Source organism: Leptidea sinapis, chromosome 24, assembly GCF_905404315.1.
Source record: "Leptidea sinapis chromosome 24, ilLepSina1.1, whole genome shotgun sequence".
NCBI classification, from domain to species: Eukaryota; Metazoa; Arthropoda; class Insecta; order Lepidoptera; family Pieridae; genus Leptidea; species Leptidea sinapis.
This window is the reverse complement of record NC_066288.1, coordinates 1,492,780-1,514,147: the sequence shown is the minus strand read 5'-3', so window position 1 is coordinate 1,514,147 and position 21,368 is coordinate 1,492,780. Positions and strand designations below refer to the sequence as shown.

Here is a 21,368-nt window from a genome sequence, read left to right as displayed (position 1 = left end):
GGTCGTGTTCCACAAGTATCGAGGACGGCGCCAACCGCTGGAAGTTACCGAACCCGCGCCTCACATCGCCGCGAAAATGTGACGTAGATTTAAGTTATATAAATATGTATCTTAGACTATAAAGTATTTATGTTATGGGCCCTGTAGCCTGAATTAAATGATTTATTATTATTATTTATAAGATACATTAAACATTGCTCTATCTGATATCGTATACTGGTTTAGTGCCAATAACCTATTGTTAAATAGTCATAAAACAAAAACATTTTTTTACTGCGCCAAATGTCAAGAATATAGATGAACGTTGAAAATTATAGAATGTTTTACTAAACGGAGATCTGATAAAACTTAGGCTAAAAAAGTCTTTATAATTATAAATGTTTATTGTGCGATATTACATTGTTACCATATTTTTATGAAAAAAAGCACGCTGAGTTTCTTGTGTCCATTCTTCTCAGGTCTGAGGCAAATTATTTCGAATGGGTGGTAGTTTTTGCCGTTCTATAAGTGATTCTAAATTCTATTTTGAATAAGTAAACATTATTGAATTTAAATTTTAGTAAGGATATCGTGATGGTATTCAACTTCAAATTTTCAAACAATAGTAGCCAAAATACATTTCGGAACCGCAGTAAGTACCTGCATCTATCACAATTCATTAAGATTCATCCTGAAGTAAAGGTGACCAATCCGCAGTCGCTATAGTACTTTACGGCTTCTTGTCTGTCTAATAATAATAAAATTAATTCGAGATCAGCTTCGAGTATTTCCTAATTAATACCTGCCAGTTCTCACGCTGGACAATCGGTTCAATTTATAACTTACTCATAAAATGTTAGTACCTAACGAATTGGATTTATGCGAAACGACAGAGGATCGGTAAATATACATATTTTACGCAACCCGACGATATATCGTAAACATTGCATTTCGCAAGTGTATTTACGAAGCTAATTATTTATCTAGTCTATCCATGACCTGTGCGACGCGCGAATCGTCTTTTAGGTACCTACTCTTGGGTGCTAAGTATTCAGGGCGTGCCTCTATGTCAGTGTCAGCACCATCCTACCAGTAATATAAAATACTTATTATTAGGTGTCGCGTCTCGTTGTATTTAACGTTTGTAGATGTTCGTTGTACCGGCCACGTACTTTAATTACTTTATAGATACATGTACTATATTGTACTATCACCGTCAACCCACATGTTCTCAAACTAAAATACCTACTATCTTCACTATCCTTAAAAGTACTTCCGGTTTTAATCACTCTTTTACGGAAAAAATAATAAATAACGATACTATTTGAAACTCTTTAAAAAACCTTAACTACTACTAAACTTCAACTTCAAAATCATTAATAAATATGGTTATTTCAATGCATTTCAAAAAATGGGGTAACTAGGATAATTGTTTCAATATATATTCCAACATTCATAATTAGTACCGTTGGAAGTACTGTAGCTTTTGATGGATATCAAAATTACCTAGTTTTTGTACGAAAATATTTGTATTTTAAATTTTATATAAATTAGATTCTTTGAGGTTAAAACTAACCTAGTTACTAAATCTTCTTACTAGTTACTACAGCCGATAGTCCTTCGCATTGAATTATAATTAATTTTGCAAATTTAAATATAAACTACAAGGCCATTTTTAGTAACAATATTTCACATACAATTAGAACAAAAAACTCTGAATAAAAACTTGAAAGAATACTAAGATCATGCCACCAAAAGTCCTTTGCCCGGGACTATAAAAGTTTGTTTTGCACTTCTGATTGGAGTTCACACAGACACACTGACACTTTTGTTTCTCTTACTTAAGCCTTCTATTCACGAATTTCAATCACTAAAGTCATTGACAAAATACTTACATTTTTACTAGGCGCAAGTATTTGAATTTGAATGAATGCCAACGTTTTGTTCCCTTTAAAAGTACAGTCGGCGATAATTGCAACTTGTAATATGACATGTCTCGGCCTCAATGACTATGATTTTTTGGTGCTTTCAAATAAAACCGCTGGGCTTACGAGGCTATTCCATAAGAAAATACTAGGTTTTTTAAATGACGCAACGTAAAGATGGTCCTTCTACTGTTAAATGGAATCTTTGAAAACGATACCTATGCCCATTACAATACCAAGGATAATGTGTCACGACTCACGACTGATAATTACATTAGCATTCACTAAAACATGGACACAACAAGTGCATCCGGTAGTTGGCGTGCGGCAGATATATGTGATGGCAGTAGATAGATACCACTACGAACACTTCAAAGACTTATACAAATTATTGTACTGCTACTAATTTAGCAATATTAACATACAGTTGGTTCATCTAGTTGTCCTAGATAATCTAATTGTAGGTACTTTGTAATACCTAATTGTAAATTTGCTAGTTGAGACACAAGTAATATTTCCTAACGTTCTAGTTTTGAAGGTATCCTATTATTGCCACACAATGATGAATGTAACTTTTACTTATTCAGGCTCCAGTTTTTCAGGTTTAGGGTTTATCATATTATAAATACTTACTTGTGTTGTATGTGTCTGCAACTGAACAGGCAGACCATTGATCAGGAGTGGCTAATATTTTGTCAATATTACACGATAAGAATAATCTATAATATAACAACTATAAAAAATCTCAATAAAAATATAAAACTTAAATAATCTTTTAAACATTTTCTAATTATAAATAGTAAATATATTATTATTAAATTATTAAAAGTAATTTAATTTTAATTAAAAACTTTGCATGTCTTTAATAAAAAAACATCGTCAATCAACTTTTAAATTTTGTATCAGTATCAATATGCTACTAACTATCTAATTAATGTGTTAGTGCAGCTATACTTTGTATCAAGTATAATAGTATCAAAAGTATAAGTATCAAAGCAAAGTAAAAGCCTCATACAGCCAGTTCACAACTAATGTTACGGTACGTATTAACAGTGTTTTCCACTGTGGATAAAAAAGAAACTTTAGGTCTAAGCTGAAACACCAATAAGTACTGTAGATACTAGGTAGCTAACAAAAAAAAAACTAAATAAAAATAAATAACAAAAAAAAGTAATAAAAGAGAGCTGTTCGTAGTCAAAAAAATTTATTCAGAAATTAAAAATACGACTGATACTTCATACAAATTTAAAAAAAAAATATTTTTTAAGTTATTTTTATAATAGTAACTATTTCCAAATTAATGTCTTTTTACAATTCTTTTGAATTTCGCAACACATTTCTAGCGCAAGGAAAAATTTTATAAGTGGGTGTTCAATATAAGTTTAGTAATAAAATATTTTTTTTGAAACCTTTTCTGGGAAATGTTGCAAGGATTTGCAATAATATAAAACTATATTTATGAAAATTTAATTTGAGTTCACAAAAATCGTCACCCTTTTTTCGTTAAGTAGGGATAGGGCGCCATTAATGATTATTTCCCGAAACGGTGGTAGAGAGATTTTGGGAAAATAAATACATACTAATGCATTAGTATCAAATAATATTGACCGGAGGAGCATCTTTCCTATGATAGATTTAGTTAATCCAGTTGGATCATGGAAACAGTACTTTGCTAAATAAGAATGAGATGGGGTGATGACGGATGTCAACCCGGCTCGCTAATGTCTATCTATGTATATCTCTGAAAAACAAATTTTATTTTTAACATAAACGCCGCTTGAGTGTTATTATAAAGAAACAATATTATTCCGCTGTAAACGTGAATCAGTAAAGTTCTTTTTGCTTTAAATCCTAATTCGCACTGACCTAAGTTGAAGCGCTTATGTTACGCAAGTGCCTTTTACGTTATTAGGTAATGCCATCGTCTGCAGTCTACTCTCAGAAACTATTAAATCATTGTTACTTTTATTATGTACAGATGCTTCAAGTAATCGACGTTGACCAGAAATGAATGTACCAATGTTTTGGCGAAATAGTAAATGTAGAGTACATTTTAATATACTTACATTAAGATTTATCTTTTATTTGTTAATAGCTCCGTTCATTAATTACCATTATTATTTCATAATACATCGCCGCGAATTTACTTGATTGCTTTAAATTAATGTTTGAATTTGTTTTTTAAGAATGGTGAGGTCAGCCTGCGGCCTCAATTTATTTGAACCATGGTTCTATGATGATGTTAGTCAATGATTAGTGAGAGGTAATGGGCTCGTGTTGTTTTATTTAAGAAGCTCTGGTGATTGAAAGAATAAGTATGTTTATTATGGTATTTATGTCGTATGTATATTGTCAAAGCCGTGACATTACAATTTCACAAGTGATATTATAATAAAACGGTAGATTGTCCATCGACTTAATTTCTAACAATTTAACGGCCTAACCAGGCCTTGACATTACAATGTCACTATAACCATAGTGACATTGTAATGTCACGGGTACACTATAGTGATATTATAATAAATCTAACAACTGAATTTAGCAGTCTGAGACGTCGAGCGATCTGATTTGTAATTTTTTTTTCATACAAAATTTACAAAACAATCAAAGTAAACATTGGAACGTATATGCAATTTTCCATCTGAGATCATTGTTGAAATAGTAGTGAACGGGCCGGTTCCCTTAGATTACAATAACACTAATGCGTAACTAAAAAATAATGACTATAAAATAAATACAAGAAACAGACCGATCAGAGACGGCCTCATAAACTAATTACCAGTAAAATTGTCAAAATATCATTGCCTTATAATATCAAAATAGTATTCCCGTGACATTACAATGTCACTAAAACCAGGCACCACTAAATTATAATTTCGCGGCTTTGACAATATACCTGCGACATATATAGATGGGTTATATGAATTCCTTTGTTTTGATCTAATAAATTTAAGGAGGATATACAAAATAGTTATACCATTGTCGTCAACTTTTATTGTTTGTGGTTGAAGCAGGTTTGTTTGCTTCGGAATTTGGTTAGCAAAATTCTATTTCGAGACAGCGTCACAGTAGACATTACTAAGGGTATGTTCCTATATACACTGCGCCCACTGTACAGAGTGACGTCAATTTAGTATAGTGTGAAGCCGTTCCTTTATAGCCAGTTATATTAGTCACTATTTATAACGGAACGCAATCCCGTATACTGTAAGCCGCATTTTTTGACGCAGCATTCAAATGAGTGTATTAAGGTTTTCTAGTTCATTAAAAAAACTGTTGTTTGGAGTACTGTTAAAAATATTTGATTAAATTAAAGATTAAACTATAGGTATTGTTTATAAAACGTGAGGCACTCGAGTGGTTTTGACTGATCACGTAATCAAAGTACTGCGAGTACCTTACCTCGAAAACGCCAGTGCTCACAGTAGAATATGGCTGCGATTCATGGCGTAATATATTTCCCTAGGTTACTGCGGCAGTATACTGGCAGTCCATAACGGACCGAATTTTTCTACAGTGATACCATTGTGCAGTGCTCGCAGTGCATAACGGAACATACCCATAATATCTCTGCTGTGACAGCGTTGGCAATAAGTACCTATTTTTTTCTTTCATTTTTTTGTATACTTACGGGGTATTATCGCAATTTTAACATACGAAAATCGCAAATAAAGAACATAACTTGATTTCTGAAACTTTGCAGCGATACTTTACCAACATCAATTCTCGGTGTGCCCAGTAAGGCGAGACGGTATTTCATTTCAGGCCTTCATACCGCCTGTAATTCTATAAGGTGTTATTTTGGGCCCATATCGATAATCCTCACATATAATATATTGTGCCCGCCTTTGGATGGAGGCTGCTCAGTAACAGCTCCTTCCATTTGACGCGTACAAGAGATCCGTGTGATTTGTAAATAAACTTCTCAGCACTCATCACTTTATGGAATCAACCTCTGGTTACAGTATTCCCGAATCTTCAAGTTGGGATTCTTCCCCCTCAAGTGAAGGAACACATCTCGAAGTATTGCAGATATCTATAGAACCCGTTTGCCCGCTTTTATATATTAAAAAATAAAACAATTATAACGACTACAGAAGTATTAGTATAAATGAAATATTTTTTTGCGATATCAAAGTAGCATCTTTTTACAATATCATGTATATAAATGTTTACGTATCATGTACTTAGAATGTAGATGAACATTCTGTTTTTGTTATTTGGTTGAGTTCTCGTGACAGTTTTCATCATGCTCGCTTAAATGTCACTGCTTGTGGTGGCCACGTCTGACCGGTCGTTCCCTTCCCTTAAATATGGTCGAGGGAGGCGATGGCTGGCCCATGCGTCATTCTCGTGAACGAGCGCTACGTGTGGTGGCAGGATGATCCTGTTGACAGAAACTCTGCTTCATGGTAGTAAAATTAAATTTAATATTTTTTATAATTGCTAATAAAACGGTCGGAAAATACCTGTATTTATTTATGGTGTATGTGGATGATGCAGCTACTGTACTCAATATCTTTTGTTTTGTATAAATTTACATTTACTTTTTGGACTTAGTCGTGTAAGGCATTGACTATTTGACATTTGAGTATGTTTGTTGCATCAGTTTACATATATTGTAATTGAAATGATTTGTAAAACGATGAAGATATAAATCTTGAATTAGAACAGTGACAAAGAGTTTCTTGCTACTTCTTCTCATTAGCTCAACCCTTTACGAAGTAGCGGAAAATTCAATAGGAAAATAATTGTCATTTACGTGACCTACATTAATAAAGTTATTTTGATTTGATTTGCCGTGGGATATTTACCAGAATGTTTTTTCTAGGTGTCTGTTGCGGCTAAAAAGTTGGACACTACTTTGATGAATGCTGAATGAGCCGATATAATTACTAACATTATGTTATAGATACTCAGGAAATGTTTGAAGTGAGAATTATAGTTTTAATTCAAAATTCACATTCGCTGACCTCTATACACCACAGATTCACCTCTATACAAGGCATCCTCAGGAGATGTTACCTCACCAAACTCTGGCACGAAACACGTGTCGAATTGTTTGAAGACGAATATCGGCGGAATTAACTAACACTCAAGAAAACTCAAAATATTTGGAGAATCTTACTCGTCTTAATTTTAATATATTAATAAGCAGATGGCTTGACCATTTTGTAATGATAAATGGCGAGGCTACACCGGACATAAATGTATTCCTCTGCAATGCACTAGTCACAATTTGATCGCAAACATTACTTAATAGCTGCAATGTTTCGCGATCAAACGCAATATTCTGAAGGGGATTAACTACATAATTTGGCAATCAAAATTGGAATAATTACTGACTTACTGGCAGGTAGGTGGTACGTCGAAATTATAATCAATCCTGTGATTAGCCAAACTCAGGTAATAAAGTACTTAACTCTAATAAGGCATTTATCACGAATTGTTCGGGGATGCGTGTAATTTTAATTGTAACTCGGAAACAGACGAAAGTAACAAAAGGTATTATTTTATACGATTGTTTGTATGAAGGTCTAAGTCTACCTCAATATATTTGAATTTATACTTCTTTTGGCCCGTTCGGGAAAAAATATCAGAGTCAATCTTACGACGCACGCGTCACCCTGACGTTAGCTGGTCAACTAGACCATATTTTGTATCATACTTCAGCTACGTAAAGCCTTTTGTAACTCATAATATGATTATAATGTCTAGTGTCTAACGGTCCCACAACTAATGGACGAGAATTAAATAAATTTCAATTTATATACAAGTTTTCAAATAAAAAAATCTCTCTAATTGTATAAAATTATTTGTATTTAATTACAATTTATTTACCTAAATTATGCGGTAAAATTATATTTTCATTGGTTGTATTTACTTACTTCTGTATGACAATATGATTTTTTCAACAAACGTAAGAAACGCGGAATACATTTTTTTTAGGATTTTTGTTTTATTACGCCAAAGAAGAACATATAACTTTGACATAAGAGACTTCATAACATATTCACTACAAACGGCCGTCCACGGGTGCGTGTGCAGGCGACGGGATGCAGAGTGACTGAGCCTTAATGCTTCAGATTCAGCTACGTAAAGCCTTTTGTAACTCATAATATGATTATAATGTCTAGTGTCTAACGGTCCCACAACTAATGGACGAGAATTAAATAAATTTCAATTTATATACAAGTTTTCAAATAAAAAAATCTCTCTAATTGTATAAAATTATTTGTATTTAATTACAATTTATTTACCTAAATTATGCGGTAAAATTATATTTTCATTGGTTGTATTTACTTACTTCTGTATGACAATATGATTTTTTCAACAAACGTAAGAAACGCGGAATACAATTTTTTTAGGATTTTTGTTTTATTACGCCAAAGAAGAACATATAACTTTGACATAAGAGACTTCATAACATATTCACTACAAACGGCCGTCCACGGGTGCGTGTGCAGGCGACGGGATGCAGAGTGACTGAGCCTTAATGCTGCAGATTAAAAACTTGATATTTTTAGAAGTTATTGTGAACTCCATAACATTATCTATACCCACGATGAGCCACTAAAACCATTTTTTTTTTGTCAAAATAGCAATAGATTAATTTTAAAACAATTTAATATGTTCAACAATCATATTTTATCTTTCTGTCAATGAGCTTTTTATATTATTCATATACAGTACAATATAATTATTTTATGCGACAAATTTAAACCCCAAAATTTGGAATTTTGATTTCTAAGCCTGCAAGGTGCTGTATTGCTTGGCGATAGGAGCGCGGCTGTGGTCTCGATGAAGCCTCCAACTGCTGACCTGTCCAGTTAAGAGATATATGTCAACAATTTGGAAAATTTCTGCCCGCAAATATCATGTTTTGTAAGTTTATATTTGTGTAATGATAATAAATGACTATATGAATAATAGTTGATAATAGACGAGTATAATATATTATAATTTGTCAACTGTTGTCCTTGTAATAAATGCCTGATTTGCCGGCGGTTGATGTTTGGAAGGCTTTAGTCGGGAGCAACGAACCTTGCGTTAGGTAATAGATAATACCTCCGCGATCATAACTGCTAAAGTTAAAACAGCGCGTATTTTACGTTCCATTGAAATTTATGTATGTTATAAAATGTGATAGAGGGTGTTATGTGTGTGTGTAATTTTCGGCACTATAAGTCTTCTCTTTAGTAATTATATAACATTAAAATTGTAATTATGAGACTGTTTGATGCCAAAATAAAATAAATAAATTGTGATACACGGTGTTTTTGGTATATGAACGTCATGCGACCGCGAGGTTCACTTGATGGCAAGTTACCAACTTCAATCATTCCGTCAATCGAACAAGTTTTCGAAATCCGCACTTTATGATAAGAATGTCAAATGAGTATTAACACCCGTTGAAGAGATAACTTCTTTACACGCGTTGAGCACCTTTCGGAGAGAAAACATTCAAGATCGCGTCACCGACATTTTCAAGTATACTAATTACACTGGCCTTCAAAAGTAAGTATCACACTTTTAAAATTGGGATAACGTTTTAAGTTCACAAGATGTACTTTCGAAATCAAAAGGACTCCAAAGAGTATTTAATTTTGTACATAAAAACGTTATAGTCGGTTACCTTCTTTTAAGAATTGGCTGAAAAAAAACTTCAAAAACAAAACCATTCCTTTTTTGAAGTGGACGTTTCCGAATTACAATTTTACCATTCACATTTTTCTTTCTGTTTTAAATTTTTTTCAAGATCGATGGGTCTTGTTTTAAAAATTTATGCTAAAAAGCACATAACATTTATTTATCATGCCTCTTTCAATTGAAGAATGTGCTAGGATCATGGCTTTTCTGGAACTAGGCATCAGTATGCGTCGCACTGCAAGAATGATGGTACGAACGGTCCAGAAGGTAAAGCGAAGGTACGAAGAGACTGGACACCATCCGAGGAGACCTTGTAATGGCAGACCCAGGTGTACCAGTGCCAGAGAAGATGGTTATATCATTTCCACTGTGTTAAGAAATCGCCACCAAAATGCAGTTGAAGTTCAGCAACAGCTACTTCAGACCCGGAGGGACTACATTAGTGACAGTACAGTGAGAAGAAGACTTGCTGAAGCAAATTTGAAACCGCGAAGACCAGCGAGTGGCCCAAAACTCGAGAGACAGCATCGAGTAGCGAGACTGCGATACGCCCGTGAACACATGCAGTGGAATGAAGAAGAATGGTCAAGAATTTTGTTTGCAGATGAGTCTGTATTCTCCCTTTACACTTCTGATGGAAGGCGAAGTGTTTACAGGCGACCTGGTGAGCGATACCTTCAAGCCTGCATCTCACAAAGAGTCCAATACGGTGGAGGCAGTGTACATGTATGGGCTGGCATATCTTCAGAAGGTCGCACAGAGCTAGTAGCCATAGAAAATGGCACCCTCACTGGGCAAAGATATGCTCAAGAGATTCTCAATGAGTATGCAGGGCCGTATTTAGCAAATATGGGTGATGGATCGATGCTGATGCATGATAATGCCCGGCCACACACGGCTCATATCGTACAAGAGTATATTCAGGAGGTCGGTATCAGCGTGATGGCTTGGCCATCAAGAAGTCCTGATCTCAACCCGATTGAACACGCCTGGGGTGAGCTTGGGAGGCTAGTCAGAAATCGCAGACCACCACCTACTACCCTCAGGGCGCTAAAGCAGGCCCTGGTAGAAAAATGGGAAAATATTCCCCAACATCGGCTCCGAAACCTAGTGTTCAGTATGCCAAACCGGCTCGAAGCTATAATCAGAGCTTGAGGAGGCAATACCAGTTATTAAAAATTAAATAACATGTAATACATTTTAGTTGAATTTTTTTACACTAAACTAAAAATGTCTGTTTTCATTGTTTTATCTTTTTTAAGTTAAAAATGTTACTAATGTATAATTTTAGTTTCTAAGAATTAAAGCCTATAAAATTTGCAACAAAACGTTTTTAATCTTAAATCTCTACCTTCTATAGTTAAGAAAAAAAATTAATTTGAAAAGTGTGATACTTACTTTTGCAGGCCAGTGTATATTCTTACGTATAATAATAAACCTAACCTAATGTATGTACAATTTACACTAAAAAAACTATTAGCACATGTTGTATTAAGCGAAGCCAAAGTAATGTAATAATAATTTATTTCTGTTATAAGTTTGTCTGTTTTATTATGTGTACCGCAGCCCATAATCTCTTAAAACACCAGAAGAATCACAAGACCGTTGCTGACTTTATAAAGTTTCAAATATAGTAACTGCTAGATCAATTTAAACGCAGTTTATTCATTGCAATCGGTTCACAAACTAAAAGTTAAGTTAATTGATTTTTTATTTTATTTTAGTAAACATAAAGGATAATACAATACAATAGCACTCATAAACCACTTGGGTTTGTGTGGAGTGACGTACGATCTACATTGCAACATTACAATAGAGAAAACAATAGAAATAAACAAAATATACTAAATAACATAATGTAATTAACAGAACAAAAATCACGAACCAAGACGCAGTAAGTAAATAAATTAGATAATCTAGGAGTCATAGCTTTATGTAGCTTATTATATGAGATTAGTTGTATTTATATTGAATGATACCTGCTGTCAATAAATAAATCATAGATTTTATATAGTTTCTTGTTAGTTGCATGCAGTGCCGACACAATATGTAGAAAGTAAGTATTAATAATAAATAATAATAATTGTTTATATAAATTACATTACGAATATTTTATGTAAAAATAATATTTTAAGTTTATACTTCTACTGCTCCTTACAGAATTATAGCTTATTGTTTTTTTGGAGCTAGTTTATTGTCATACGAGAGAGTTAGGTACTCTCTCGTATGACAATAAACTAATAACGAGATAGAGATTGATATTTTTGTGAAAAAGATGAGTTCACATTGAATTGGCGGTAGGTAACGTTATCTGCATGTGACCTTATTTTTTCTTAACATTAAACGTTCACCCATGAGCTAGTAATATTGGATCATACGTGACCACGATTTAATCGTTCCTCTCACTTCCTTGGCTGATGCGTCTCAGACAGGCCGCGCACTCGACCCTGGGTACGAGATTTCTTAATAGATACGAGGCTTCCAAGAGTGATACACGCAGTTCGTAGTTTTCAATAGGAAAAATAGCGATTTCAAAAATTCCTATATCTAGAAAGTAAAATATAAATTACCTCCACAACACATAGAAGTTCGTGCTAAGTTATAAGCTATTACAAGTAACGTGCAAGCGATTTTGAGTTTGAAGGGCCTTGTAGCTTTCGAAATTACTTATGTCTTAAAATGACGAGCGCAGTTTTGGAGTATATTACAGAATTTTGTGTTGAACCAAGAATCCTGATCATTATTCCGTTTTTGAAAAAAAGCATCATGCATTATATTATACATTTACAAAATTATTATTAACTAGCTGACCCGACAGACGTTGTTCTGTTAATAATAAAAAAAACTCTTGCGGATGGAATTTTGGAAAATCCCCTTAGGTGATCTCTGCTCGGTGAAAAGACGGATCGGAAATTAAAGATTTGCGGGCTAACTCGTCATGCAAAATGTTCATTAAGTAGTTGCTGCAGATCTGAAAAATTGCTATTATCATTGCTGCATTGATCTCTTGACATCGATCAAGTTATTTGTCCATGTTGCCCATGAAGTATAATTGTAAAAATTTAAGCTGTGCATCTTCGAGAGGTTGCAGTGATCCAATACGATATATACTTGTATCTACAATATCAAAAGCAAAACCCGTATTACTGATTTATAAACACTTTTTTTAGAATTAGCATACACAATACACAGGAATAAGTATAGTACGTATGTTATTCTTTTACTGTATTGTGTGTAAGTATGTAAATAAATGTCGGATTAAATCCTCGTTCTTAGATGTCTGCCCCAAATGAGGTCATTTGGAAACAAACATTGTATTTTTGAGTGAGTTTCTAGAACATGGCAGCACAATTCTTGCATTTCTCCGCAGAATACTCGCAAACAACGTCCATCGGCCCAATGCGAAAGCTAGTATGCAAGCAGTACTACAGTACAGTATAAGTACTGCAATCGTTTCGAAACGCTGCTCGATTCAAATCAGTACTTCATAAACTTCTTCTTGTGCGTCGAAAATTATCTATAAGTTGTTGATCTCTGAGGTTTTACTGGACGATTTCGTATTGCCAGCCGCTCCGTTTTACGGGCTGCTACGCTTTGCTCTTGTGATTCATAGCACGAAAACGATCCATACTAACGCGGTTCTTTTCACCTGCAATTTCTTGTTCTTCTTTAGTCCTTTCATTCGCAATATTTCGAATCCTAGTTGCATTACGTCTTTGTCGGGAATAATTTGATCGTCTTGGTCGTGACATTGTTAATGATAATATCGGCACAATAAGCTAATAGAGACTCGAAACAAACACACCAACCGGTCAACTTGAATAACATGACGTGCACTGTCAGTTGTATTTTATTACTCATGTAGCGTGAAACTAACAAAAAACTTTATTGAATTCTTTATATTCTCGAGATGTCATCAAAATGTCAATCCATACAAAATGTATCAGAAAATAATTTTTTTATAATAATATTTTTTGATTTTTTATGACTTATTATATCCTATGTCCGTCTTCTGGCTCTAAGCTACCTCCTCACCAATTTTCAGCCATATCGGTATAGCCGTTCTTGAGTTATAAATAGTGTAACTAACACGACTTTTTTTATATATATAGATGTATTATCTTTATTAAATTTTATTTTATTAATTTTTGGCTTTCAGGCCACTCATTCGTCTAACATAGGGACGCTTCTCAATAATTCCAGCTTCTCAATCGCAGTTTTTTTACGCCTGGGTATCCTTAGAACAGTTGCCCATATGTGCCGCAGCCTTGGTCACCATGGCTTATGTTGCCGCCGCAGAGCGGCCAGTCAATCTCGCCATGTCGCCTTAAACGACGTCTTGTGTCGGGCCTTTAGTACCGTCAACGTGCCGGCTATCCGAGATCCGTACGGAATTTCACGTGACGATGGTAAGAGGCCTGATGGACGATGCTGATTCCCTGGAGTTGTGGAAAGCCGCTGGTGTGGGATGCGAATTGTGTGGACACGCTAGCCCCCTCTCATATTGAACATTCATCTAGAGCGGCAGGTGTAGCAGCGGAAACTGCCGAAAATCTAAAGCGGAGGAAATATGCAACACTCGGTGATGGATACATATTTGTTCCCTTTGGGGTGGAGGGCCCTTGGGGTTCATCGGCACAAAAACTCATAACAGAATTATCCAGGCATCTAACCGATTTGACAGGTAACCCAAGGTCTGGTACGTACCTCTGTCAGAAGATAACATTTGCCATACAAACAGGTAACGTTGCCAGTTCATGGCCACCTTACCTGCTGACAGCGTTCTTAATAATATTTACTATTTGTAATTAATTAATTTTATTCGACTATTTAAGTTTTATTTTATTATTTTTTATATAAATAGTGTTAATAAATATTATGTCATAAGTAAATAATTTGTAATAATTATCAAGAACCATTTTATAATTTTTCTCTAATTGTATAAAAATAATTTGATGATATTTAATTACACGTTTTTTATTAAATTATTTTGAATTGATTTATTACTATTAGTGTGAACCACTCTATTTGAGGGTAAAGGCCTCCTCCAAAGATACCCAGTAATTTCTATCTGTGGACATTTCTTTCCACAGTTTACCAACCGTCGCTTCAATGTCGTCAGCCCATCTGCTTCTAGGTCTTCCTCTTTATCTATTTCCCCGGAGGCCTGGCCGTGACGTCAGCCGAGAAGTCCATCAATCGTCGCTCATCATTGCTATATTGTGGCCCGCCCGTCGCCCCATTTCAATCTCATAGAATTGATTAATGCGTCTATTACTCCTGTTGTTTCTCTTATAGTAGAAAGCGAATTGAAATTTTTAACCGACTTCAAAAAAGGAGGAGGTTCTCAATTCGTCAGTATGTTTTTTTTTATTTTTATGTTTGTTACCTCAAACTTTCGACTGGGTGAACCGATTTTGATCATTCTTTTTTTTATTTAAAAGCTGGTGCTTCCCGTGTGGTCCCATTGTAATTTGGTCCAGATCTGACAGTGGAATTCATGAGAAAACCATAAACGTATATATTATATTTGCTATACATACGCATAGCAAAGTGGATGATAAATTTGCGAATAAATCAATATCACGCCAACCGATTTCGATGATTCTTTTTTTATTGGAAAGGATATACTTCAAAGATAGTTTGGTTAGGTTCTGATTACGGAAACCATGATTGAATTGTTAGTTAGTGTACTTCTAATTCACTAAAAATCATAAAATAAAAATTATTGTAACAAAAAAGAACAACCGACTTCAAAAACACTATTTGAAAACAATAGATATAATATGCACTAAAAAGTATAAAAATAATTGCGTATTTTTATACAATCTAAGTAATTAATCTAATTCTAGTTTCAATTATTGTAATTTTTGGAGTCGGTTGTTATTTTGTTAAAAAAAAATGATTTGAATTTTTTCATCATGATTCTTTTCCATGCTTCGTTGGCATGAGTTTATTTTGTTTTTAACATTGCGTGTGAATTTCCACGTTTGACAAGCGTATGTGAGTGACGGTATCGGACAGGTAGTTTTGACGTTTCTTTTAATTTTTAACGGCATTTGACTTTACAAAATTTCTTTTAGGCTCAAATTCTTTTTCCACGACCCTTTTATACTTCTTTCAATTTCCTTGTTCAATTACTTCTTTCTTTCTTTCAATTTACTTTTATTTTCTACTTGCTGACCCGACAGACGTTGTTCTGTTCATAATAAAAAAAAACTTGCGGATGGAATTTTGGAAAATCCGTTCTTAGCTGACCTCTACTCGGTGAAAAGAATATTCCTACCAAATTTCAAGTCTCTTTTAAAGCTCTAGTGGTTCCAGAGATATCGTGATGAGTGAAATGGATTGTCTTGATTCATACCACAAACTTTCAAGAATTGGCCTTAAGATTTGAATGGTCGGGGCGAATGCGAGACGGATCGGAAATTAAAGATTTGCGGGCTAACTCGTCATGCAAAATGTTCATTAAGTAGTTGCTGCAGATCTGAAGAATTGCTATTATCATTGCTGCATTGATCTCTTGACATCGATCAAGTTATTTGTCCATGTTGCCCATGAAGTATAATTGTAAAAATTTAAGCTGTGCATCTTCGAGAGGTTGCAGTGATCCAATACGATATATACTTGTATCTACAATATCAAAAGCAAAACCCGTATTACTGATTTATAAACACTTTTTTTAGAATTAGCATACACAATACACAGGAATAAGTATAGTACGTATGTTATTCTTTTACTGTACCTATTGTGTGTAAGTATGTAAATAAATAAATACCTTGAATGTCGGATTAAATCCCCAAATGAGGTTATTTGGAAACAAACATTGTATTTTTGAGTGTTTTCTAGAACATGGCAGCGCAATTCTTGCGTTTCTCCGCAGAATACTCGCAAACAACGTCCATCGGCCCAATGCGAAAGCTAGTATGCAAGCAGTACTACAGTATAAGTACTGCAATCGTATCGAAACGCTACTCGATTCAAATCAGTACTTCATAAACTTCTTCTTGTGCGTCGAAAATTATCTATAAGTTGTTGATCTCTGAGGTTTTACTGGACGATTTCGTATTGCCAGTCGATCCGTTTTACGGGCTGCTACGCTTTGCTCTTGTGATTCATAGCACGAAGACGATCCATACTAACGCGGTTCTTTTCACCTGCAATTTCTTGTTCTTCTTCAGTCCTTTCATTCGCAATATTTCGAATCCTAGTTGCATTACGTCTTTGTCGGGAATAATTTGATCGTCTTGGTCGTGACATTGTTAATGATAATATCGGCACAATAAGCTAATAGAGACTCGAAACAAACACACCAACCGGTCAACTTGAATAACATGACGTGCACTGTCAGTTGTATTTTATTACTCATGTAGCGTGAAACTAACAAAAAACTTTATTGAATTCTTTATATTCTCGAGATGTCATCAAAATGTCAATCCATACAAAATGTATCAGAAAATATTTTTTTTATAATAATATTTTTTCGTAATTTTTTTGATATTTTATGACTTATTATATCCTATGTCCGTCTCCTGGCTCTAAGCTACCTCCTCACCATTTTTCAGCCATATCGGTAAAGCCGTTCTTGAGTTATAATTAGTGTAACTAACACGACTTTCTTTTATTTATATAGATAGATAGATATGAGAGTTGTTTTCCTAGATAGACGTATGAGGTGACTTCAAGTCGTCACATTTGTTTTTTTAAGTTGATTTCTTGGCCTGAACGTTTGCTTGATTGTTGTAGTATATCTATCATGTCCAGCTCTACGCTGTTATCAGATAGCAAGAAAAGATCTTCAGCGAATTTTAACATATATTATACTTTCCATATGGACTCTAATTGTTGGTGAGCTTATCATAAATGTCTTGTCATCACCTCTTTTAATTGGAATGAGGGTTCCAGTTTTCTCTAGCTCACCTACAATGGCAACATTAAATAAACACACGGGTAGAACGTGTACCTACTTAACCGTAATCATAAAAAAATATTCAAAAATAAACTACATAATTCACTTATTACGTAGGCACTTTGATTAAAATTATGACTCCTAAATATATAATTTGTTTGTTTAAAAATTTTAATTATTCACTTAAAATGTTATATTATTATTTTTTCGATTAATGTTAGATAGCTCTACCCTTGTGTTCATTGAATGCCACCATTATAGCGCCACGTTGTATATACTTACCTACCATTAAAACATTGCGTGATATATCTAACAGTAAAAAAAGTCTCCAGCAGGCATCGAACCTGCCATTAGTATCTCGATAAGCACACAATTATAATCACGTACCAAGTGGTCAGCAAGTTGGATAAATTGTAAATCTAATTTAAAAATGTAGTACAGTTAAGCAACTAGGCACAGCGACTGTGTGGATATGTGAGTAAATATAATCAAAGTAATAATATACTCTGGTGAGGTAGTGTTTAGCTTCTTGCTACATATCCGAGGGGTATGACAACAGCACTTCTAGTCGTGAGCTTATCTCAATCGCTGTTGCCTTATATTGCGTTATGGCCATCTTAAATCTGAGTCCATTTGCGAATGTAACATCGCTTGAAGGTAACGATCAACGCACTAGCAATTGCGAGTGCGTTGTTTTGATTAATTAATCAACAATCATTTACATACCTACATGATACATGTACATATTACTGTAGGTTTGATGTTTTGGAGAATCCCGTGTACCTCGCTCCAGCGGCCAGCCATGTGAAACAAAGGAGGCTCGGAACTTGCAATTTGACGACGGATAGGCAAGGTGAGCTCGATAAGATATGGAAAGATCATTCTCAAAAAGAGAAATATGTTCACGGTTCACGCACTAGTCTGTATGAGTTTTCTAAGCACAAAGAACCCTGAATTAGACATACCGACGAGTGGATGCCTTCGAGATGTGGTGCTGGTATTGCAATTTACGAGTCCCGTAAACAGTTCTTAGGACCAGTGAGGCGATTCAGAAGTAACTGAACATTAAACAATCCAATGAGAGACAGATAATTTTATGCTATTGAAAGACTAACGAGCATACGCCTGATAGTAACTAATGTGTTTAAGCAACACCAGAGGAGTCTCAGGAGCGTTGCTGCCTTTTTAGCGAGTACGTTCATTATGGAGCCCATGTCATATCAACCTGGAAACGCAACAACGTTTATTCACAGTTTCGTGGAAGATTGTTCGCTGAGGTACTAATAATAATTATCACTGCCCATCATAAATTCTAGTTAGTAACACCAGAGAAATTGGACCATGAATTTGAACCACCGAATTGGAAATGAAAACCATAATTTTTTGTTCAAATAATCTAAGAATATAATAAAATCTAACTTAACACACAAATATATCCATAAAACTATTCTTAAAATGGTTTGGAACGTTTATCACCAAATGCTAAGTGAACAAAGTATCGACTCACTTCGATGGCCAGCCTAAGAAAGTTCCTTGTTTTTCGAGGAGCAAAATACATTTAAGTATTAAGGCCCTAAAACTAAAAAAAATAAACTAGGGCAGTAGCTCGAAAGTTTTCTTTTTTAGTAATATATTTTAAATAATTATTAAACTATATTCATATACCTACTAGTTCACCCGACAGACGTTGTTCTGTAGATAATAAAAAAAATACTGTGTTATATGGATTTGCCAATAATATTTCAAACCTCAAGAATTATTTCGTAAAAAATGCTCCCTGTTGTTATAATGAAATTGTTTCACAGTGGAACTGTCAAACCGTGCGTCACTAAATTCTTTCATAGAAAATATGTCCATACAAAACAAATATTGAAAATAAAAATAACCATGGGTCCCAAATCGATATAAAAACTATCCTATCTCTCAAGTTAGACTAAACTGCACTCCATGAAATAATCCCCATTAAAATCCATTCATTAGTTTAGGAGTCTATCGCGGACAAACAACGTGTCACGTAATTTATATATATTAAGATGTGAATGAGTTTGTGTGTGAGTGTTTGTCTCGTCGGGCTTACTAGAGTAAGGTGTGTGGCTATATTTGAGTTGAGGGCTGCTGGCCAACGTCAGTGTCGAGTGCCAGCGGTTTGGTTTACATGTTTGCGTCAACGTCTTTGAGAGCGGTGTGGTTGCTTTCGTGTTGGTGTCGGTGATGGTTTGAAGTTCATTACAACATGTTCTTGTTCACTATTATAGTTACACGTTAACGTTACGATACGTTTGTGATACAAAAGTACTTATCGTGCGCAGTCACAAATCTCATACAATTTTTTTGATAGCAATACAAATACATTTTCGCAAGTTTTTCGTGCTTGGGCTACAGATGTCGTTCGGACAGCACCAAATGATGTTCCTCTAATTTAGATATTGTATTATAATACTTCAAACAGCTGAAATTCAATAAAATAAACACAATATTCTTGAAAGCTTTTGATAAAATTTTATAATTTTTAATTGCACTTTGAAGCGAGGTCACCATTAAGTTTACAACGCAAATTATTGGTGAGTCTCGCCGGCAAACAAGTTTATGAATAATATGATCTTCATCGATATTTACGTACTAAAAGATACTTATATTCATTAGAAGATGTATTACTGACAAGCTTGGAGTTTGAATTTAATCTCATCCTTAATAACATTTTAAAGGCGCGTGGGAGGTTATTTGTAACGTTTTCACGCCTCAACTAATAAACCATTCATCATGAATATTCGCTTGCATCTTGTTAGAGGTACTGAAAAGGAAGGGGTCATTTTTTCCCCGACATTTCCACAAGTTCCCTAGGTAGCGTGATACAAATTTTAGGTCGGCGAAAGAAAGCTACGAAAGGAAAGAGATTTATTTTCAAGTATCTTGTAATGACGTACAAACGAATTTAGGATTATTTGTGAAAGCCTAGACGGGCGCGGGAGGCTGTCGCCCAAAGTTTTACTAATATTATAATTGTCATTGTAACAATACGGATATCGTTTCTAACTAGTTTAATTAATAATATAATTAAGAATATTAATAATAAATATATATAATATTAATATAATTTATATATGCGTTATCTGGAGTTCCACAGGGATCTATTTTAGGACCACTGCTGTATAATGCATACTTATTTGACATATTTACCTGTTTTAAACACGTACGTTTCTTGATGTATGCAGATGATAAAAAAAATTACTATGCCATTGATTCAACTGCAGACTGTCATCTCATACAAAAGGATTTGAATAATCTGGCAGTATATTACACCAAGAATCGTATATGTATAAATGGCAGCAAATGCCAAAAAATAACATTCACGAGGCAAAAATGTCCGATTAAATTTACGTACAAGATAGGTGACTCCTTAATAAAAGAAGTAAAGTCAGTTCGGGATCTTGGTGTTACACTGGACTCTAAATTAACTATGTCTGAACACATTGAAATTATAACTAATGGAGCTCTTAACCGACTCGAATTTATCAAACGTACATGTAGACCTTTTTTACAAATATAACAAGCATGAAAACTCTGTACTCAACATACGTAAGGAGTATCCTTGATTATGCATCATGTATTTGGTCACGTCACTATGCAGTACGTATAAACAAAATTGAGTGTATACAGAAGAAGTTTATTAGATTCTTGTCCTTAAAGGATTACTCTCATTTCGACACCTATGACGATGTCTGTGTACGCTTTAGAATGGAACCTCTGTTTATACGGCGGAAAAAAAGCGATTTACTATTACTCCATATGTTATGGAATAACCTTATAGACTGTTCGGAATTATTAGAATCTATATATTTAGATATACCGTACCGTGTAGCATACCGGACTACAGAACCCGTCACACTGCCTTATTTCACGTCCCC

At 34.4% G+C, this 21,368-nt stretch overlaps 1 protein-coding gene across 1 annotated transcript in view; it reads left to right on the top strand.

Moving 5' to 3' along the window:
• The window catches only part of LOC126971706 (uncharacterized), a 91,656-nt gene that overhangs the window by 64,257 nt on the left and 6,031 nt on the right, over positions 1-21,368 (top strand). The window lies entirely within an intron of this gene.